Here is a 26,851-nt window from a genome sequence, read left to right as displayed (position 1 = left end):
GTGAATCCCATTCCCCACACACCGAAACACCTTCCCCACACACTGAAACCCTTCCCCACACACTGAAACCCTTCCCCACACACTGAAACCCCTTCCACACACACTGAAACACCTTCCCCACACACTGAAACCCCTTCCGCACACACTGTTGCACATTCCCCACAAACTGAAACCCTTACCCACACACTGAAACCCCTTCCGCAAACACTGAAACCCTTCCCCACATACTGAAACCCCTTCCCCACACACTGAAACACCGTCCCCACACACTGTAACCCTTCCCCACACACTGAAACCCCTTCCCCACACACTGAAACCCCTTCCGCACACAGTGAAACCGTTCCCCACACACTGAAACCCCTTCCCCAAACACTGAAACACATTCCCACACTCTGAAACACCTTCCCCACACACTGAAACCCCTTCCCCACTCACTGAAACACTTTCCCCACACACTGAAACCCCTTCCCCACATACTGAAACCCATTCCCCACACACTGAAAAGCCTTCCGCTCACACTGAAACCCCATCCCACACACTGAATCACATCCCCACACACTGAAACTCCTTCCCCACACAGTGAAACACATCAACACACACTGAAACCCCTTCCCACACACTGAAACCCCTTCCCCACACACTGAAACACCTTCCCCACACACTGAAACCCCACCGCACACAGTGAAACCCCTCCCCACATACTGAAACTCCTTCCCCACACACTGAAACCTCGACTGCACACACTGAAACCCCTTCCGCTCACACTGAAACCCCTTCCCCACACACTGAAACACCTTCCGCAGAAACTGAATCCACTTCTGCACAAACTGAAAATCCTTCCCCACACACTGAAACCCCTTCCCCACACACTGCAACACCTTCCCCACACACTGAAACCCCTTCCACACACACTGTAACACCTTCCCCACACACTGAAACCCCTTCCCCACACACTGAAACACATCCCCACACACTGAAACCGCTTCCCCACTAACTGAAACACATCCCCACACACTGAAACCCCTTCCGCACACAGTGAAAACCTTCCACACACACTGAAACCCCATCCCCACACACTGAAACCCCTTCTTCACACACTGAAACACATCCCCACACACTGAAACCACTTCCCCACACACTGAAACCCCTTCCCCAAACACTGAAAACCCATCCCCACACACTGAAATCCTTCCCCACACAATGAAACCCCTTCCCCACTCACTGAACCCCCTTCTTCACACACTGAAACCATTACCCACACTCTGAAACCCCTTCCCCAAACAATAAAACACCTTCCCCAAACACTGAAACCCCTTCCCCACACACTGAAAGCCTTCCCCGCACACTGAAACACCTTCCGCACACACTGAAACCCCTTCCACACACACTGAAAACCCCTTCCACACACACAGAAACCCATTGCCCAAACACTGAAACCCCTTCCACACTCAGTGAAACCCTTCCCCACATAGTGAATCCCCTTCCCCACACACCGAAACACCTTCCCCACACACTGAAACCCTTCCCCACACACTGAAACCCTTCCCCACACACTGAAACCCCTTCCGCACACACTGAAACACCTTCCCCACACACTGAAACCCCTTCCGCACACACTGTTGCACATTCCCCACAAACTGAAACCCTTACCCACACACTGAAACCCCTTCCGCAAACACTGAAACCCTTCCCCACATACTGAAACCCCTTCCCCACACACTGAAACACCGTCCCCACACACTGTAACCCTTCCCCACACACTGAAACCCCTTCCCCACACACTGAAACCCCTTCCCCACTCACTGAAACACTTTCCCCACACACTGAAACGCCTTCCCCACATACTGAAACCCATTCCCCACACACTGAAAAGCCTTCCGCTCACACTGAAACCCCGTCCCCACACACTGAAACCATTTCCCCACACACTGAAACCCCTTCCACACACACTGAACCCCTTCCCCACACACTGAAACCCTTCCCCACACACTGAAACCCCTTCCCCACATACTGCAATCCCTTCCCCACACACTGAAACGCCTTCCCCATACACGGAATACCCTTCCGCACACAATGAAACACCTTCCCCACACACTGAAACACCTTCCCCACACACTGAAACCCCTTCCCCACACACTGCAACCCCTTCCGCACACAGTGAAACCCTTCCCCACACTCTGAAAACGCTTCCCCAAACACTAAAACACATTCCCACACACTGAAACACCTTCCCCACACACTGACACCCCTTGCCCACAAACTGAAAGACATTCCCCACACACTGAAAACCTCTTCCCCACATACTGAAACCCATTCCCCACACACTGAAATACCTTCCGCACACACTGAAACCCCTTCGGCACACACTGAAACCCCTTCCCCACACAATGAAACACCTTCCGCAGAAACTGATTCCACTTCCGCACACACTGAAAATCCTTCCCCACACACTGAAACCCCTTCCCCACACACTGAAACACCTTCCCCTCACACTGAAACCCCTTCCACACACACTGTAACACCTTCCCCACACACTGAAACCCCTTCCCCACACACTGAAACACATCCCCACACACTGAAACCGCTTCCCCACTAACTGAAACACATCCCCACACACTGAAACCGCTTCCGCACACAGTGAAAACCTTCCACACACACTGAAACCCCATCCCCACACACTGAAACCCCTTCTTCACACACTGAAACACATCCCCACACACTGAAACCACTTCCCCACACACTGAAACCCCTTCCCCACACACTGAAAACCCTTCCCCACACAATGAAATCCTTCCCCACACAATGAAACCCCTTCCCCACTCACTGAACCCCCTTCTTCACACACTGAAACCATTACCCACACTCTGAAACCCCTTCCCCAAACAATGAAACACATTCCCCAAACACTGAAACCCCTTCCCCACACACTGAAAGCCTTCCCCACACACTGAAAACCCCTTCCCCACACACAGAAACCCAATGCCCAAACACTGAATCCCCTTCCGCACTCAGTGAAACCCTTCCCCACATACTGAATCCCCTTCCCCACACACCGAAACACCTTCCCCACACACTGAAACCCTTCCCCACACACTGAAACCCTTCCCCACACACTAAAACCCCTTCCGCACACACTGAAACACCTTCCCCACACACTGAAACCCCTTCCGCACACACTGTTACACATTCCCCACAAACTGAAACCCTTAGCCACACACTGAAACCCCTTCCGCAAACACTGAAACCCTTCCCCACATACTGAAACCCCTTCCCCACACACTGAAACACCGTCCCCACACACTGTAACCCTTCCCCACACACTGAAACCCCTTCCCCACACACTGAAACCCCTTCCGCACACAGTTAAACCGTTCCCCACACAATGAAACCCCTTCCCCAAACACTGAAACACATTCCCACACTCTGAAACACCTTCCCCACACACTGCAACCCCTTCCCCACTCACTGAAACACTTTCCCCACACACTGAAACCCCTTCCCCACATACTGAAACACATTCCCCACACACTGAAAAGCCTTCCGCTCACACTGAAACCCCTTCCCCACACACTGAAACCCTTTCCCCACACACTGAAACCCCTTCCACACACACTGAACCCCTTCCCCACACACTGAAACCCTTCCCCACACACTGAAACCCCTTCCCCACATACTGCAACCCCTTCCCCACACACTGAAACGCCTTCCCCATACACGGAATACCCTTCTGCACAAAATGAAACAACTTCCCCACACTCAGAATCCCCTTCCCCACACACTGAAACCCCCTCCCCACACATTGAAACCCCTTCCACACACACTGAATACCCTTCCACTCACAATGAAACACCTTCCCCACACAATGAAACGCCTTCCGCACACAATGAAACACCTTCCCCACACACTGAAACCCCTTCCCCACACACTGAAACACCTTCCACACAAACTGAAACCCCTTCCGCACACACTGAAACACCTTCCCCACACACTGAATCCCCTTCCCCACTCACTGAAACACATCCCCACACTCTGAAACCCCTTCCCCACACACTGAAACACATCCCCACACACTGAAACGCCTTCCCCACACACTGAAACCCCTTCCCCACGTACTGCACCCCCTTCCCCACACACTGATACGCCTTCCCCATACACGGAATAGCCTTCCGCACACAATGAAACAACTTCCCCACACACTGAAACACCTTCCCCACACACTGAATCCCCTTCCCCACAAACTGAAACTCCTTCCGCACACAATGAAACAGCTTCCCCACACACTGAAACCCCTTCCCCATACACTGAAACACCTTGCGCACACACTGAAACCCCTTCCCCACACACTGAAGCACCTTCCCTACAGACTGAAACCCCTTCCCCACACACTGAAACCCCGTCCCCACTCTCCGAAACACCTTCAACACACACTGAAACACCTTCCCCACACACTGAAACCCCTTCCCCACACACTGAAACCCCTTCCCCACACACTGAAACCCCTTCTGCACACAGTGAAACCGTTCCCCCCACACTGAAACACATTCCCCAAACACTGAAACACATCCCCACACACTGAAACCCCTTCCCCACACAATGAAACCCATCCCCACAAACTAAAGCCCCTTCCCCACACACTGAAACACATCCCCACACACTGAAACACCTTCCCTACACACTGAAAACTCTTCCCCACACACTGAAACCATTCCGCACACAGTGAAACCCTTCCCCACACACTGAAACCCCTTCCCCACACACTGAAACACATCCCCACACACTGAAACCCCTTCCCCACGCACTGAAACTCCTTCCACACACACTGAAACACCTTCCCCACACACTGAAACCCCATCCACACACAGTTAAACAATACCCCACACACTGAAACCCCTTCCCCACACACTGAAACCACTTCCCTACACACTGAATCCCCTTCTGCACACAATGAAACACCCTCCCCACACAATGAAACACCTTCCCTACACACTGAAACCACTTCCCCACACACTGAAACCCCTTCCGCACACAATGAAACACCTCCCCCACTCACTGAAACCACTTCCGCACACACTGAAACACCTTCCCCACACACGGAAACCCCTTCCCCACATACTGCAACCACTTCCCCACAAACTGAAACCCCTTCCCCACTCACTGAATACCCTTCCGCACACAATCAAACACCTTCCCCACACACTGAAACCTCTACTGCACACACTGAAACCCCTTCCGCACACACTGAAACCCCTTCCCCACACACTGAAACACCTTCCCCACACATAGAAACCCCTTCCGCACACAGTTAAACGCTACCCCACACACTGAAACCCCCTCCCCACACACTGAAACCCCTTCCCCACACACTGAATACCCTTCCACACACAATGAAAGACCTTCCCCACACAATGAAACACCTTCCCCACACACAGAATCCCCTTCCCCACACACTGAAACACCATCCGCTCACAATGAAACACCTTCCCGACACACTGAAACCCCATCCCCACACACTGAAACATCTTCCGCAGAAACTGAAAACCCTTCCACACACACTGAACCACCTTCCCCACACAATGAAACCCCTTCCCCACACACTGAAACGCCTTCCCCACACACTGAGACCCCTTCCACACACACTGAAACACCTTCGCCACACACTGAAACCCCTTCCCCACACAATGAAACACATCCCCACACACTGAAACCCCTTCCCCACACAGTGAAACACATCCCCACACACTGAAACCCCTTCCCACACACTGAAACACATTCCCCACACACTGAAACACCTTCCCCACACACTGAAACCCCTTCTGCACACAGTGAAACCCCTCCCCACACACTGAAACCCCTTCCCCATACACTGAAACACATCCCCACACACTGAAACCCCATCCCCACACACTGAAACCCCTTCCGCACACACTGAAACACCTTCCCCACAAACTGAAACTCCTTCCCCACACACTGAAACCTCTACCGCACACACTGAAACCCCTTCCGCACACACTGAAACCCCTTCCCCACACAATGAAACACTTTCCGCAGAAACTGATTCCACTTCCGCACACACTGAAAACCCTTCCCCACACACTGAAACCCCTTCCCCACACATTGAAACACCTTCCCCACACACTGAAACCCCTTCCACACACACTGTAAGACCTTCCCCACACACTGAAACCCCTTCCCCACACACTGAAACACATCCCCACACACTGAAACCGCTTCCCCACTAACTGAAACACATCCCCACACACTGAAACCCATTCCGCACACAGTGAAAACCTTCCACACACACTGAAACCCCATCCCCACCCACTGAAACCCCTTCTTCACACACTGAAGCACATCCCCACACACTGAAACCACTTCCCCACACACTGAAACCCCTTCCCCACACACTGAAAACCCTTCCCCACACACTGAAATCCTTCCCCACACAATGAAACCCCTTCCCCACTCACTGAACCCCCTTCTTCACACACTGAAACCATTACCCACACTCTGAAACCCCTTCCCCAAAAAAGTGAAACACCTTCCGCAAACATTGAAACCCCTTCCCCACACACTGAAAGCCTTCCCCACACACTGAAACACCTTCAGCACACACTGAAAACCCCTTCCCCACACACAGAAACCCATTGCCCAAACACTGAAACCCCTTCCGCACTCAGTGAAACCCTTCCCCACATACTGAATCCCCTTCCCCACACACCGAAACACCTTCCTCACACACTGAAACCCTTCCCCACACACTGAAACCCTTCCCCACAAACTAAAACCCCTTCCGCACACACTGAAACACCTTCCCCACACACTGAAACCCCTTCCGCACACACTGTTACACATTCCCCACAAACTGAAACCCTTACCCACACACTGAAACCCCTTCCGCAAACACTGAAACCCTTCCCCACATACTGAAACCCCTTCCCCACACACTGAAACACCGTCCCCACACACTGTAACCCTTCCCCACACACTGAAACCCCTTCCCCACACACTGAAACCCCTTCCGCACACAGTTAAACCGTTCCCCACACAATGAAACCCCTTCCCCAAACACTGAAACACATTCCCACACTCTGAAACACCTTCCCCACACACTGAAACCCCTTCCGCACACACTGAAACCCCTTCCCCACACACTGAAACGCCTTCCGCAGAAACTGAATCCACTTCCGCACACACTGAAAATCCTTCCCCACACACTGAAACCCCTTCCCCACACACTGAAACCCCTTCCCCAAACAATGAAACACCTTCCCCAAACACTGAAACCCCTTCGCCAAACACTGAAAGCCTTCCCCACACTCTGAAACACCTTCTGCACACACTGAAACCCCTTCCCCACACACTGCAACCCCTTCCGCACACAGTGAAACCCTTCCCCACACACTGAAACACCTTCCCCACACACTGAAATCCCTTGCCCACAAACTGAAAGACATTCCCCACACACTGAAAACCTCTTCCCCACGTACTGAAACCTATTCCCCACACACTGAAATACCTTCCGCACACACTGAAACCCCTTCCGCACACACTGAAACACCTTCCCCACACAGTGAAACCCTTCCCCACACACTGAAATACCTTCCCCACACACTGAATCACATCCCCACACACTGAAACTCCTTCCCCACACAGTGAAACACATCCCCACACACTGAAACCCCTTCCCACACACTGAAACACCTCCCCCACACACTGAAACACCTTCCCCACACACTGAAACCCCACCGCACACAGTGAAACCCCTCCCCACACACTGAAACTCCTTCCCCACACACTGAAACCTCGACCGCACACACTGAAACCCCTTCCGCACACACTGAAACCCCTTCCCCACACACTGAAACACCTTCCGCAGAAACTGAATCCACTTCTGCACACACTGAAAACCCTTCCCCACACACTGAAACCCCTTCCCCACACACTGAAACAACTTCCCCACACACTGAAACCCCTTCCACACACACTGTAACACCTTCCCCACACACTGAAACCCCTTCCCGACACACTGAAACACATCCCCACACACTGAAACCGCTTCCCCACTAACTGAAACACATCCCCATACACTGAAACCCCTTCCGCACACAGTGAAAACCTTCCACACACACTGAAACCCCATCCCCACACACTGAAACCCCTTCTTCACACACTGAAACACATCCCCACACACTGAAACCACTTCCCCACACACTGAAACCCCTTCCCCACACACTGAAAACCCTTCCCCACACACTGAAATCCTTCCCCACACAATGAAACCCCTTCCCCACTCACTGAACCCCCTTCTTCACACACTGAAACCATTACCCACACTCTGAAACCCCTTCCCCAAACAATAAAACACCTTCCCCAAACACTGAAACCCCTTCCCCACACACTGAAAGCCTTCCCCACACACTGAAACACCTTCCGCACACACTGAAACCCCTTCCACACACACTGAAAACCCCTTCCCCACACACAGAAACCCATTGCCCAAACACTGAAACCCCTTCCACACTCAGTGAAACCGTTCCCCACATAGTGAATCCCCTTCCCCACACACCGAAACACCTTCCCCACACACTGAAAACCTTCCCCACACACTGAAACCCTTCCCCACACACTGAAACCCCTTTCGCACACACTGAAACACCTTCCCCACACACTGAAACCCCTTCCGCACACACTGTTGCACATTCCCCACAAACTGAAATCCTTACCCACACACTGAAACCCCTTCCGCAAACACTGAAACCCTTCCCCACATACTGAAACCCCTTCCCCACACACTGAAACACCGTCCCCACACACTGTAACCCTTCCCCACACACTGAAACCCCTTCCCCACACACTGAAACCCCTTCCCCAAACACTGAAACACATTCCCACACTCTGAAACACCTTCCCCACACACTGAAACCCCTTCCCCACTCACTGAAACACTTTCCCCACACACTGAAACCCCTTCCCCACATACTGAAACCCATTCCCCACACACTGAAAAGCCTTCCGCTCACACTGAAACCCCATCCCACACACTGAATCACATCCCCACACACTGAAACTCCTTCCCCACACAGTGAAACACATCAACACACACTGAAACCCCTTCCCACACACTGAAACCCCTTCCCCACACAATGAAACACCTTCCCCACACACTGAAACCCCACCGCACACAGTGAAATCCCTCCCCACACACTGAAACTCCTTCCCCACACACTGAAACCTCGACTGCACACACTGAAACCCCTTCCGCACACACTGAAACCCCTTCCCCACACACTGAAACACCTTCCGCAGAAACTGAATCCACTTCTGCACAAACTGAAAACCCTTCCCCACACACTGAAACCCCTTCCCCACACACTGCAACACCTTCCCCACACACTGAAACCCCTTCCACACACACTGTAACACCTTCCCCACACACTGAAACCCCTTCCCCACACACTGAAACACATCCCCACACACTGAAACCGCTTCCCCACTAACTGAAACACATCCCCACACACTGAAACCCCTTCCGCACACAGTGAAAACCTTCCACACTCACTGAAACCCCATCCCCACACACTGAAACCCCTTCTTCACACACTGAAACACATCCCCACACACTGAAACCACTTCCCCACACACTGAAACCCCTTCCCCACACACTGAAAACCCTTCCCCACACACTGAAATCCTTCCCCACACAATGAAACCCCTTCCCCACTCACTGAACCCCCTTCTTCACACACTGAAACCATTACCCACACTCTGAAACCCCTTCCCCAAACAATAAAACACCTTCCCCAAACACTGAAACCCCTTCCCCACACACTGAAAGCCTTCCCCACACACTGAAACACCTTCCGCACACACTGAAACCCCTTCCACACACACTGAAAACCCCTTCCCCACACACAGAAACCCATTGCCCAAACACTGAAACCCCTTCCACACTCAGTGAAACCCTTCCCCACATAGTGAATCCCCTTCCCCACACACCGAAACACCTTCCCCACACACTGAAACCCTTCCCCACACACTGAAACCCTTCCCCACACACTGAAACCCCTTCCGCACACACTGAAACACCTTCCCCACACACTGAAACCCCTTCCGCACACACTGTTGCACATTCCCCACAAACTGAAAACCTTACCCACACACTGAAACCCCTTCCGCAAACACTGAAACCCCTTCCCCACACACTGAAACACCGTCCCCACACACTGTAACCCTTCCCCACACACTGAAACCCCTTCCCCACACACTGAAACCCGTTCCGCACACAGTGAAACCGTTCCCCACACACTGAAACCCCTTCCCCAAACACTGAAACACATTCCCACACTCTGAAACACCTTCCCCACACACTGAAACCCCTTCCCCACTCACTGAAACACTTTCCCCACACACTGAAACCCCTTCCCCACATACTGAAACCCAATCCCCACACACTGAAAAGCATTCCGCTCACACAGAAACCCCTTCCCCACACACTGAAACCCTTTCCCCACACACTGAATCCCCTTCCACACACACTGAACCCCTTCCCCACACACTGAAACCCTTCCCCACACACTGAAACCCCTTCCCCACATACTGCAATCCCTTCCCCACACACTGAAACGCCTTCCCCATGCACGGAATACCCTTCCGCACACAATGAAACACCTTCCCCACACACTCAAACACCTTCCCCACACACAGAATCCCCTTCCCCACACACTGAAACCCCCTCCCCACACATTGAATCCCCTTCCCACGCTCTGAATACCCTTCCACTCACAATGAAACACCTTCCCCACACAATGAAACGCCTTCCGCACACAAAGAAACACCTTCCCCACACACTGAAACCCCTTCCTCACACACTGAAACACCTTCCGCACAAACTGAAACCCCTTCCGCACACACTGAAACACCTTCCCCACACACTGAATCCCCTTCCCCACTGACTGAAACACCTTCCCCACACACTGAAACCCCTTCCCCACACACTGAAAACCCTTCCCCACACACTGAAATCCTTCCCCACACAATGAAACCCCTTCCCCACACACTGAATACCCTTCCACACACAATGAAACACCTTCCCCACACAATGAAACGCCTTCCCCACACCCGGAATCCCCTTCCCCACACTCTGAAACCCCTTCCGCACACAATGAAACACCTTCCCCACACACTGAAACCCCTTCCCCACACACTGAAACACCTTCCGCAGAAACTGAAACCCCTTCCGCACACACTGAAACAACTTCCCCACACACTGAAACCCCTTCCCCACACACTGAAACGCCTTCCCCACACACTGAAACCCCTTCCACACACACTGAAACACCTTCCCCACACACTGAAACCCCTTCCCCACGTACTGAAACACTTCCCCACACACTGAAACCCCTTCCCCACACACTGAAACACCTTCCGCACACACTGAAACCCCTTCCGCACACACTGAAACCCCATCCCCACACAGTGAAACCCCTTCCCCACATACTGAAACCCCTTCCACACACACTGAAACAACTTCCCCACACACTGAAAACCCTTCCCCACACACTGTAACACCTTCCGCACAAACTGAAACCTCTTCCGCACACACTGAAACACCTTCCCCACACACTGAATCCCCTTCCCCACTGACTGAAGCACCTTCCCCACACACTGAAACCCCTTCCCCACACACGGAAAACCCTTCCCCACACACTGAAATCCTTCCCCACACAATGAAACCCCTTCCCCACACACTGAATACCCTTCCACACACTATGAAACACCTTCCCCACACAATGAAACGCCTTCCCCACACCCAGAATCCCCTTCCCCACACACTGAAACCCCTTCCGCACACAATGAAACACCTTCCCCACACACTGAAACCCCTTCCCCACACACTGAAACACCTTCCGCAGAAACTGAAACCCCTTCAGCACACACTGAAACACCTTCCCCACACACTGAAACCCCTTCCCCACACACTGAAACGCCTTCCCCACACACTGAAACCCCTTCCACACACACTGAAACACCTTCCCCACACACTGAAACCCCTTCCCCACGTACTGAAACACTTCCCCACACACTGAAACCCCTTCCACACACACTGAAACACCTTCCGCACACACTGAAACCCCTTCCGCACACACTGAAACACCATCCCCACACAGTGAAACCCCTTCCCCACACTCTGAAAACGCTTCCCCAAACACTGAAACACATTCCCACACACTGAAACACCTTCCCCACACACTGAAACCCCTAGCCCACAAACTGAAAGACATTCCCCACACACTGAAAACCTCTTCCCCACATACTGAAACCCATTCCCCACACACTGAAATACCTTCCGCACACACTGAAATCCCTTCCGCACACACTGAAACACCTTCCCCACACAGTGAAACCCTTCCCCACACACTGAAATAACTTCCCCACACACTGAATCACATCCCCACACACTGAAACCCCTTCCCCACACAGTGAAACACATCCCCACACACTGAAACCCCTTCGCACACACTGAAACACCTTCCCCATACACTGAAACACCTTCCCCACACACTGAAACCCCTTCCGCACACAGTGAAACCCCCCCCCACACACTGAAACCCCTTCCCCATACACTGAAACACATCCCCACACACTGAAACCCCATCCCCACACACTGAAACCCCTTCCACACACACTGAAACACCTTCCCCACAAACTGAAACTCCTTCCCCACACACTGAAACCTCTACCGCACACACTGAAACCCCTTCGGCACACACTGAAACCCCTTCCCCACACAATGAAACACCTTCCGCAGAAACTGATTCCACTTCCGCACACACTGAAAATCCTTCCCCACACACTGAAACCCCTTCCCCACACACTGAAACACCTTCCCCTCACACTGAAACCCCTTCCACACACACGGTAACACCTTCCCCACACACTGAAACCCCTTCCCCACACACTGAAACACATCCCCACACACTGAAACCGCTTCCCCACTAACTGAAACACATCCCCACACACTGAAACCACTTCCCCACACACTGAAACCCCTTCCCCACACACTGAAAACCCTTCCCCACACAATGAAATCTTTCCCACACAATGAAACCCCTTCCCCACTCACTGAACCCCCTTCTTCACACACTGAAACCATTACCCACACTCTGAAACCCCTTCCCCAAACAATGAAACACCTTCCCCAAACACTGAAACCCCTTCCCCACACACTGAAAGCCTTCCCCACACTCTGAAAACCCCTTCCCCACACACAGAAACCCATTGCCCAAACACTGAAACCCCTTCCGCACTCAGTGAAACCCTTCCCCACAGACTGAATCCCCTTCCCCACACACCGAAACACCTTCCCCACACACTGAAACCCTTCCCCACACACTGAAACCCTTCCCCACACACTAAAACCCCTTCCACACACACTGAAACACCTTCCCCACACACTGAAACCCCTTCCGCACACACTGTTACACATTCCCCACAAACTGAAACCCTTAGCCACACACTGAAACCCCTTCCGCAAACACTGAAACCCTTCCCCACATACTGAAACCCCTTCCCCACACACTGAAACACCGTCCCCACACACTGTAACCCTTCCCCACACACTGAAACCCCTTCCCCACACACTGAAACCCCTTCCGCACACAGTTAAACCGTTCCCCACACAATGAAACCCCTTCCCCAAACACTGAAACACATTCCCACACTCTGAAACACCTTCCCCACACACTGCAACCCCTTCCCCACTCACTGAAACACTTTCCCCACACACTGAAACCCCTTCCCCACATACTGAAACACATTCCCCACACACTGAAAAGCCTTCCGCTCACACTGAAACTCCTTCCCCACACACTGAAACCCTTTCCCCACACACTGAAACCCCTTCCACACACACTGAACCCCTTCCCCACACACTGAAACCCTTGCCCACACACTGAAACCCCTTCCCCACATACTGCAACCCCTTCCTCACACACTGAAACGCCTTCCCCATACACGGAATACCCTTCCGCACACAATGAAACACCTTCTCCACACACTGAAACACCTTCCCCACACTCAGAATCCCCTTCCCCACACACTGAAACCCCCTCCCCACACATTGAAACCCCTTCCACACACACTGAATACCCTTCCACTCACAATGAAACACCTTCCCCACACAATGAAACGCCTTCCGCACACAATGAAACACCTTCCCCACACTCTGAAACCCCTTCCCCACACACTGAAACACCTTCCGCACAAACTGAAACCCCTTCCGCACACACTGAAACACCTTCCCCACACACTGAATCCCCTTCCCCACTGACTGAAACACCTTCCCCACACACTGAAACGCCTTCCACACACACTGAAATACCTTCCCCACACACTGAAACCCCTTCCCCACTCACTGAAACACATCCCCACACACTGAAGCCCCTTCCCCACACACTGAAACACATCCCCACACACTGAAACGCCTTCCCCACACACTGAAACCCCTTCCCCACATACTGCAACCCCTTCCCCACACACTGATACGCCTTCCCCATACACGGAATAGCCTTCCGCACACAATGAAACAACTTCCCCACACACTGAAACACCTTCCCCACACACTGAATCCCCTTCCCCACAAACTGAAACTCCTTCCGCACACAATGAAACAGCTTCCCCACACACTGAAACCCCTTCCCCATACACTGAAACACCTTGCGCACACACTGAAACCCCTTCCCCACACACTGAAGCACCTTCCCTACAGACTGAAACCCCTTCCCCACACACTGAAACCCCGTCCCCACACTCCGAAACCCCTTCAACACACACTGAAACACCTTCCCCACACACTGAAACCCCTTCCCCACACACTGAAACCACTTCCCCACACACTGAAACCCCTTCCGCACACAGTGAAACCGTTCCCCACACACTGAAACACATTCCCCAAACACTGAAACACATCCCCACACACTGAAACCCCTTCCCCACGCAATGAAACCCATCCCCACAAACTAAAACCCCTTCCCCACACACTGAAACACATCCCCACACACTGAAACACCTTCCCTACACACTGAAAACTCTTCCCCACACACTGAAACCATTCCGCACACAGTGAAACCCTTCCCCACACACTGAAACCCCTTCCCCACACACTGAAACACATCCCCACACACTGAAACCCCTTCCCCACGCACTGAAACTCCTTCCACACACACTGAAACACCTTCCCCACACACTGAAACCCCATCCACACACAGTTAAACAATACCCCACACACTGAAACCCCTTCCTCACACACTGAAACCACTTCCCTACACACTGAATCCCCTTCTGCACACAATGAAACACCTTCCCCACACAATGAAACACCTTCCCTACACACTGAAACCACTTCCCCACACACTGAAACCCCTTCCGCACACAATGAAACACCTCCCCCACTCACTGAAACCACTTCCGCACACACTGAAACACCTTCCCCACACACGGAAACCCCTTCCCCACATACTGCAACCCCTTCCCCACAAACTGAAACCCCTTCCCCACTCACTGAATACCCTTCCGCACACAATCAAACACCTTCCCCACACACTGAAACAACTTCCCCACACACTGAAACACCTTCCGCACAAACTGAAACCCCTTCCGCACACACTGAAACACCTTCCCCACACACTGAATCCCCTTCCCCACTGACTGAAACACCTTCCCCACACACTGAAACGCCTTCCACACACACTGAAATACCTTCCCCACACACTGAAACCCCTTCCCCACTCACTGAAACACATCCCCACACACTGAAGCCCCTTCCCCACACACTGAAACACATCCCCACACACTGAAACGCCTTCCCCACACACTGAAACCCCTTCCCCACATACTGCAACCCCTTCCCCACACACTGATACGCCTTCCCCATACACGGAATAGCCTTCCGCACACAATGAAACAACTTCCCCACACACTGAAACACCTTCCCCACACACTTAATCCCCTTCCCCACAAACTGAAACTCCTTCCGCACACAATGAAACAGCTTCCCCACACACTGAAACCCCTTCCCCATACACTGAAACACCTTGCGCACACACTGAAACCCCTTCCCCACACACTGAAGCACCTTCCCTACAGACTGAAACCCCTACCCCACACACTGAAACCCCGTCCCCACACTCCGAAACCCCTTCAACACACACTGAAACACCTTCCCCACACACTGAAACCCCTTCCCCACACACTGAAACCACTTCCCCACACACTGAAACCCCTTCCGCACACAGTGAAACCGTTCCCCACACACTGAAACACATTCCCCAAACACTGAAACACATCCCCACACACTGAAACCCCTTCCCCACGCAATGAAACCCATCCCCACAAACTAAAACCCCTTCCCCACACACTGAAACACATCCCCACACACTGAAACACCTTCCCTACACACTGAAAACTCTTCCCCACACACTGAAACCATTCCGCACACAGTGAAACCCTTCCCGACACACTGAAACCCCTTCCCCACACACTGAAACACATCCCCACACACTGAAACCCCTTCCCCACGCACTGAAACTCCTTCCACACACACTGAAACACCTTCCCCACACACTGAAACCCCATCCACACACAGTTAAACAATACCCCACACACTGAAACCCCTTCCTCACACACTGAAACCACTTCCCTACACACTGAATCCCCTTCTGCACACAATGAAACACCTTCCCCACACAATGAAACACCTTCCCTACACACTGAAACCACTTCCCCACACACTGAAACCCCTTCCGCACACAATGAAACACCTCCCCCACTCACTGAAACCACTTCCGCACACACTGAAACACCTTCCCCACACACGGAAACCCCTTCCCCACATACTGCAACCCCTTCCCCACAAACTGAAACCCCTTCCCCACTCACTGAATACCCTTCCGCACACAATCAAACACCTTCCCCACACACTGAAACAACTTCCCCACACACTGAATCCCCTTCCCCACAAACTGAAACCCCTTCCGCACACAATGAAACACCTTCCCCACAAAATGAAGCTCCTTCCCCACACACTGAAACCTCTACCGCACACACTGAAACCCCTTCCGCACACACTGAAACCCCTTCCCCACACACTGAAAAACCTTCCCCACACATAGAAACCCCTTCCGCACACAGTTAAACGCTACCCCACACACTGAAACCCCCTCCCCACACACTGAAACCCCTTCCCCACACACTGAATACCCTTCCACACACAATGAAAGACCTTCCCCACGCAATGAAACACCTTCCCCACACACAGAATCCCCTTCCCCACACACTGAAACACCATCCGCTCACAATGAAACACCTTCCCCACACACTGAAACCCCTTCCCCACACACTGAAACATCTTCCGCAGAAACTGAAAACCCTTCCACACACACTGAACCACCTTCCCCACACAATGAAACCCCTTCCCCACACACTGAAACGCCTTCCCCACACACTGAAACCCCTTCCACACACACTGAAACACCTTCGCCACACACTGAAAACCCTTCCCCACACACTGAAACACATCCCCACACACTGAAACCCCTTCCCCACACAGTGAAACACATCCCCACACACTGAAACCCCTTCCCACACACTGAAACACATTCCCCACACACTGAAACACCTTCCCCACACACTGAAACCCCTTCCGCACACAGTGAAACCCCTCCCCACACACTGAAACCCCTTCCCCATACACTGAAACACATCCCCACACACTGAAACCCCATCCCCACACACTGAAACCCCTTCCGCACACACTGAAACACCTTCCCCACAAACTGAAACTCCTTCCCCACACACTGAAACCTCTACCGCACACACTGAAACCCCTTCCGCACACACTGAAACCCCTTCCCCACACAATGAAACACCTTCCGCAGAAACTGATTCCACTTCCGCACACACTGAAAACCCTTCCCCACACACTGAAACCCCTTCCCCACACACTGAAACACCTTCCCCACACACTGAAACCCCTTCCACACACACTGTAAGACCTTCCCCACACACTGAAACCCCTTCCCCACACACTGAAACACATCCCCACACACTGAAACCGCTTCCCCACTAACTGAAACACATCCCCACACACTGAAACCCATTCCGCACACAGTGAAAACCTTCCACACACACTGAAAACCCATCCCCACACACTGAAACCCCTTCTTCACACACTGAAGCACATCCCCACACACTGAAACCACTTCCCCACACACTGAAACCCCTTCCCCACACACTGAAAACCCTTCCCCACACACTGAAATCCTTCCCCACACAATGAAACCCCTTCCCCACTCACTGAACCCCCTTCTTCACACACTGAAACCATTACCCACACTCTGAAACCCCTTCCCCAAACAATGAAACACCTTCCCCAAGCATTGAAACCCCTTCCCCAAACACTGAAAGCCTTCCCCACACACTGAAACACCTTCCGCACACACTGAAACCCCTTCCACACACACTGAAAACCCCTTCCCCACACACAGAAACCCATTGCCCAAACACTGAAACCCCTTCCGCACTCAGTGAAACCCTTCCCCACATACTGAATCCACTTCCTCACACACCGAAACACCTTCCTCACACACTGAAACCCTTCCCCACACACTGAAACCCTTCCCCACAAACTAAAACCCCTTCCGCACACACTGAAACACCTTCCCCACACACTGAAACCCCTTCCGCACACACTGTTACACATTCCCCACAAACTGAAACCCTTACCCACACACTGAAACCCCTTCCGCAAACACTGAAACCCTTCCCCACATACTGAAACCCCTTCCCCACACACTGAAACACCGTCCCCACACACTGTAACCCTTCCCCACACACTGAAACCCCTTCCCCACACACTGAAACCCCTTCCGCACACAGTTAAACCGGTCCCCACACAATGAAACCCCTTCCCCAAACACTGAAACACATTCCCACACTCTGAAACACCTTCCCCACACACTGAAACCCCTTCCCCACTCACATAAACACTTTCCCCACACACTGAAACCCCTTCCCCACATACTGAAACACATTCCCCACACACTGAAAAGCCTTCCGCTCACACTGAAACCCCTTCCCCACACACTGAAACCCTTTCCCCACACACTGTAACCCCTATCCACACGCACTGAACCCCTTCCCCACACACTGAAACCCTTCCCCACACACTGAAACCCCTTCCCCACACACTGAAACCCCCTCCCCACACATTGAAGCCCCTTCCCCACACACTGAATACCCTTCCACTCACAATGAAACACCTTCCCCACACAATGAAACGCCTTCCGCACAAACTGAAACCCCTTCCGCAAACACTGAAATACCTTCCCCACACACAGAATCCCCTTCCCCACACACTGAAACCCCCTCCCCACACATTGAAACCCCTTCCCCACACACTGAATACCCTTCCACTCACAATGAAACACCTTCCCCACACAATGAAACGCCTTCCGCACACAATGAAACACCTTCCCCACACACTGAAACCCCTTCCCCACACACTGAAACACCTTCCGCACAAACTGAAACCCCTTCCGCAAACACTGAAATACCTTCCCCACACACTGAATCCCCTTCCCCACTGACTGAAACACCTTCCCCACACAGTGAAACGCCTTCCACACAGACTGAAATACCTTCCCCACACACTGAAACCCCTTCCCCACACACTGAAACACATCCCCACACACTGAAACCCCTTCCCCACACACTGAAACACATCCCCACACACTGAAACGCCTTCCCCACACACTGAAACACATCCCCACACACTGAAACACCTTCCCCACAAACTGAAACCCCTTCCCCAAACAATGAAACCCCTTCTGCACTCAGTGAAATCCTTCCCCACACACTGAAACTCCTTCCCCACACACTGAAACACCTTCCCCACACACTGGAACACCTTCCCCACACACTGAAACCCCTTCCGCACACACTGAAACCCTTCCCCACACACTGAAACCCCTTTCCCACACACTGAAACCCCGTCCCCAGACACTGAAACACATCCCCACACACTGAAACCCCATCCCCACACACTGAAACCCCTTCCGCACACACTGAAACACCTTCCCCACAAACTGAAACTCCTTCCACACACACTGAACCCCTTCCCCACACACTGAAACCCTTCCCCACACACTGAAACCCCTTCCCCACATACTGCAACCCCTTCCCCACACACTGAAACGCCTTCCCCATACACGGAATAGCCTACCGCACATAATGAAACAACTTCCCCACACACTGAAACACCTTCCCCACACACTGAATCCCCTTCCCCACAAACTGAAACCCCTTCCCCACACACTGAAACACCTTGCGCACACACTGAAACCCCTTCCCCACACACTGAAGCACCTTCCCTACAGACTGAAACCCCTTCCCCACACACTGAAACCCCGTCCCCACACTCCGAAACCTCTTCAACACACACTGAAACACCTTCCCCACACACTGAAACCCCTTCCCCACACACTGAAACCCCTTTCCCATACACTGAAACACCTTCCGCACACAGTGATACCCTTCCCCACACACTGAAACACATTCCCCAAACACTGAAACACATCCCCACACACTGAAACCCCTTCCCCACACAATGAAACCCATCCCCACAAACTAAAACCCCTTCCCCACACACTGAAACACATCCCCACACACTGAAACACCTTCCCCACACCCTGAAAACTCTTCCCCACACACTGAAACCACTTCCGCACACAGTGAAACCCTTCCCCACACATTGAAACCCCTTCCCCACACACTGAAACACATCCCCACACACTGAAACCCCTTCCCCACGCACTGAAACTCCTTCCACACACACTGAAACACCTTCCCCACACACTGAAACCCCATCCACACACAGTTAAACAATTCCCCACACACTGAAACCCCTTCCCCACACACTGAAACCACTTCCCTACACACTGAATCCCCTTCTGCACACAATGAAACACCTTCCCCACACAATGAAACACCTTCCCTACACACTGAAACCACTTCCCCACACACTGAAACCCCTTCCGCACACACTGAAACACCTCCCCCACTCACTGAAACCACTTCCACACACACTGAAACACCTTCCCCACACACGGAAACCCCTTCCCCACATACTGCAACCCCTTCCCCACAAACTGAAACCCCTTCCCCACACACTGAATACCCTTCCGCACACAATGAAACACCTTCCCCACACACTGAAACAACTTGCCCACACACTGAATCCCCTTCCCCACAAACTGAAACCCCTTCCGCACACAATGAAACACCTTCCCACAAACTGAAACTCCTTCCCCACACACTGAAACCTCTACCGCACACACTGAAACCCCTTCCGCACACACTGAAACCCCTTCCCCACACACTGAAACACCTTCCCCACACATAGAAACCCCTTCCGCACACAGTTAAACGCTACCCCACACACTGAAACCCCCTCCCCACACACTGAAACCCCTTCCCACACACTGAATACCCTTCCACACACAATGAAAGACCTTCCCCACACAATGAAATACCTTCCCCACACACAGAATCCCCTTCCCCACACACTGAAACACCATCCGCTCACAATGAAACACCTTCCCCACACACTGAAACCACTTCCCCACACACTGAAACACCTTCCGCAGAAACTGAAAACCCTTCCACACACACTGAACCACCTTCCCCACACAATGAAACCCCTTCCCCACACACTGAAACGCCTTCCCCACACACTGAAACCCCTTCCACACACACTGAAACACCTTCGCCACACACTGAAACCCCTTCCCCACACACTGAAACACATCCCCACACACTGAAACACCTTCCCCACAAACTGAAACACATCCCCACACACTGAAACGCCTTCCCCACACACTGAAACACATCCCCACACACTGAAACACCTTCCCCACACACTGAAACCCCTTCCCCAAACACTGAAACCCCTTGCGCACTAAGTGAAACACTTCCCCACTTTCAGAGACCCCTTCCCCACATACTGAAACACCTTCCCCACACACTGAAACCCCTACCACACACACTGAAACCCCATCCGCACACACTGAAACAACTTCCCCACACACTGAAACCCCTTCCCCACACACTGAAAACCCTTCCGCACACACTGAAACACCTTCCCCACACACTGAAACCCCTTCCGCACACACTGAAACCCCTTCCACACACAGTGAAACCCTTCCCCACACACTGAAACCCCTTCCCCACACACTGTAACCCCTTCTTCACACACTGAAAACCCTTCCGCACACACTGAAACACCTTCCCCACACACTGAAACCCCTTCCCCACACTTTGAAACCCCTTCCCCAAACACTGAAACCCCTTCCCCAGACACTGAACCCCTTTCCCAGTCACTGAAACCCTACCCCACACACTGAAACCTCTTCCCCACACACTGAAACACCTTCCCCACACACTGAAACCCCTTCCGCACACACTGAAACCCATTCCACACACAGTGAAACCCTTCCCCACACACTGAAACCCCTTCCCTACACACTGAATCCCCTTCTGCACACAATGAAACACCTTCCCCACACAATGAAGCACCTTCCCTACACACTGAAAACACTTCCCCACACACTGAAACACCTTCCGCACACATTGAAACACCTCACCCACTCACTGAAACCACTTCCGCACACACTGAAACACCTTCCCCACACACGGAAACCCCTTCCCCACATACTGCAACCCCTTCCCCACAAACTGAAACCCCTTCCCCACACACTGAATACCCTTCCGCACACAATGAAACACCTTCCCCACACACTGAAACAACTTCCCCACACACTGAATCCCCTTCACCACAAAACTGAAACCCCTTCCGCACACAATGAAACAACTTCCCCACAAACTGAAACTCCTTCCTCACACACTGAAACCTCTACCGCACACACTGAAACCCCTTCCGCACACACTGAAACCCCTTCCCCACACACTGAAACACCTTCCCCACACATAGAAACCCCTTCCGCACACAGTTAAACGCTACCCCACACACTGAAACCCCCTCCCCACACACTGAAACCCCTTCCCCACACACTGAATACCCTTCCACACACAATGAAAGACCTTCCCCACGCAATGAAACACCTTCCCCACACACAGAATCCCCTTCCCCACACACTGAAACACCATCCGCTCACAATGAAACACCTTCCCCACACACTGAAACCCCTTCCCCACACACTGAAACATCTTCCGCAGAAACTGAAAACCCTTCCACACACACTGAACCACCTTCCCCACACAATGAAACCCCTTCCCCACACACTGAAACGCCTTCCCCACACACTGAAACCCCTTCCACACACACTGAAACACCTTCGCCACACACTGAAAACCCTTCCCCACACACTGAAACACATCCCCACACACTGAAACCCCTTCCCCACACAGTGAAACACATCCCCACACACTGAAACCCCTTCCCACACACTGAAACACATTCCCCACACACTGAAACACCTTCCCCACACACTGAAACCCCTTCCGCACACAGTGAAACCCCTCCCCACACACTGAAACCCCTTCCCCATACACTGAAACACATCCCCACACACTGAAACCCCATCCCCACACACTGAAACCCCTTCCGCACACACTGAAACACCTTCCCCACAAACTGAAACTCCTTCCCCACACACTGAAACCTCTACCGCACACACTGAAACCCCTTCCGCACACACTGAAACCCCTTCCCCACACAATGAAACACCTTCCGCAGAAACTGATTCCACTTCCGCACACACTGAAAACCCTTCCCCACACACTGAAACCCCTTCCCCACACACTGAAACACCTTCCCCACACACTGAAACCCCTTCCACACACACTGTAAGACCTTCCCCACACACTGAAACCCCTTCCCCACACACTGAAACACATCCCCACACACTGAAACCGCTTCCCCACTAACTGAAACACATCCCCACACACTGAAACCCATTCCGCACACAGTGAAAACCTTCCACACACACTGAAAACCCATCCCCACACACTGAAACCCCTTCTTCACACACTGAAGCACATCCCCACACACTGAAACCACTTCCCCACACACTGAAACCCCTTCCCCACACACTGAAAACCCTTCCCCACACACTGAAATCCTTCCCCACACAATGAAACCCCTTCCCCACTCACTGAACCCCCTTCTTCACACACTGAAACCATTACCCACACTCTGAAACCCCTTCCCCAAACAATGAAACACCTTCCCCAAGCATTGAAACCCCTTCCCCACACACTGAAAGCCTTCCCCACACACTGAAACACCTTCCGCACACACTGAAATCCCTTCCACACACACTGAAAACCCCTTCCCCACACACAGAAACCCATTGCCCAAACACTGAAACCCCTTCCGCACTCAGTGAAACCCTTCCCCACATACTGAATCCACTTCCCCACACACCGAAACACCTTCCTCACACACTGAAACCCTTCCCCACACACTGAAACCCTTCCCCACAAACTAAAACCCCTTCCGCACACACTGAAACACCTTCCCCACACACTGAAACCCCTTCCGAAAACACTGTTACACATTCCCCACAAACTGAAACCCTTACCCACACACTGAAACCCCTTCCCCACACACTGAAACCCCTTCCGCACACAGTTAAACCGGTCCCCACACAATGAAACCCCTTCCCCAAACACTGAAACACATTCCCACACTCTGAAACACCTTCCCCACACACTGAAACCCCTTCCCCACTCACATAAACACTTTCCCCACACACTGAAACCCCTTCCCCACATACTGAAACACATTCCCCACACACTGAAAAGCCTTCCGCTCACACTGAAACCCCTTCCCCACACACTGAAACCCTTTCCCCACACACTGTAACCCCTATCCACACGCACTGAACCCCTTCCCCACACACTGAAACCCTTCCCCACACACTGAAACCCCTTCCCCACACACTGAAACCCCCTCCCCACACATTGAAGCCCCTTTCCCACACACTGAATACCCTTCCACTCACAATGAAACACCTTCCCCACACAATGAAACGCCTTCCGCACAAACTGAAACCCCTTCCGCAAACACTGAAATACCTTCCCCACACACAGAATCCCCTTCCCCACACACTGAAACCCCCTCCCCACACATTGAAACCCCTTCCCCACACACTGAATACCCTTCCACTCACAATGAAACACCTTCCCCACACAATGAAACGCCTTCCGCACACAATGAAACACCTTCCCCACACACTGAAACCCCTTCCCCACACACTGAAACACCTTCCGCACAAACTGAAACCCCTTCCGCAAACACTGAAATACCTTCCCCACACACTGAATCCCCTTCCCCACTGACTGAAACACCTTCCCCACACAGTGAAACGCCTTCCACACAGACTGAAATACCTTCCCCACACACTGAAACCCCTTCCCCACACACTGAAACACATCCCCACACACTGAAACCCCTTCCCCACACACTGAAACACATCCCCACACACTGAAACGCCTTCCCCACACACTGAAACACATCCCCACACACTGAAACACCTTCCCCACAAACTGAAACCCCTTCCCCAAACACTGAAACCCCTTCTGCACTCAGTGAAATCCTTCCCCACACACTGAAACTCCTTCCCCACACACTGAAACACCTTCCCCACACACTGGAACACCTTCCCCACACACTGAAACCCCTTCCGCACACACTGAAACCCTTCCCCACACACTGAAACCCCTTTCCCACACACTGAAACCCCGTCCCCAGACACTGAAACACATCCCCACACACTGAAACCCCATCCCCACACACTGAAACCCCTTCCGCACACACTGAAACACCTTCCCCACAAACTGAAACTCCTTCCACACACACTGAACCCCTTCCCCACACACTGAAACCCTTCCCCACACACTGAAACCCCTTCCCCACATACTGCAACCCCTTCCCCACACACTGAAACGCCTTCCCCATACACGGAATAGCCTACCGCACATAATGAAACAACTTCCCCACACACTGAAACACCTTCCCCACACACTGAATCCCCTTCCCCACAAACTGAAACCCCTTCCCCACACACTGAAACACCTTGCGCACACACTGAAACCCCTTCCCCACACACTGAAGCACCTTCCCTACAGACTGAAACCCCTTCCCCACACACTGAAACCCCGTCCCCACACTCCGAAACCCCTTCAACACACACTGAAACACCTTCCCCACACACTGAAACCCCTTCCCCACACACTGAAACCCCTTTCCCATACACTGAAACACCTTCCGCACACAGTGATACCCTTCCCCACACACTGAAACACATTCCCCAAACACTGAAACACATCCCCACACACTGAAACTCCTTCCCCACACAATGAAACCCATCCCCACAAACTAAAACCCCTTCCCCACACACTGAAACACATCCCCACACACTGAAACACCTTCCCCACACCCTGAAAACTCTTCCCCACACACTGAAACCACTTCCGCACACAGTGAAACCCTTCCCCACACATTGAAACCCCTTCCCCACACACTGAAACACATCCCCACACACTGAAACCCCTTCCCCACGCACTGAAACTCCTTCCACACACACTGAAACACCTTCCCCACACACTGAAACCCCATCCACACACAGTTAAACAATTCCCCACACACTGAAACCCCTTCCCCACACACTGAAACCACTTCCCTACACACTGAATCCCCTTCTGCACACAATGAAACACCTTCCCCACACAATGAAACACCTTCCCTACACACTGAAACCACTTCCCCACACAC

Source organism: Heterodontus francisci, chromosome 7 (genome assembly GCF_036365525.1).
Source record: "Heterodontus francisci isolate sHetFra1 chromosome 7, sHetFra1.hap1, whole genome shotgun sequence".
NCBI lineage: Eukaryota > Metazoa > Chordata > Chondrichthyes > Heterodontiformes > Heterodontidae > Heterodontus > Heterodontus francisci.
Note: the sequence above shows the minus strand (reverse complement) of the source record.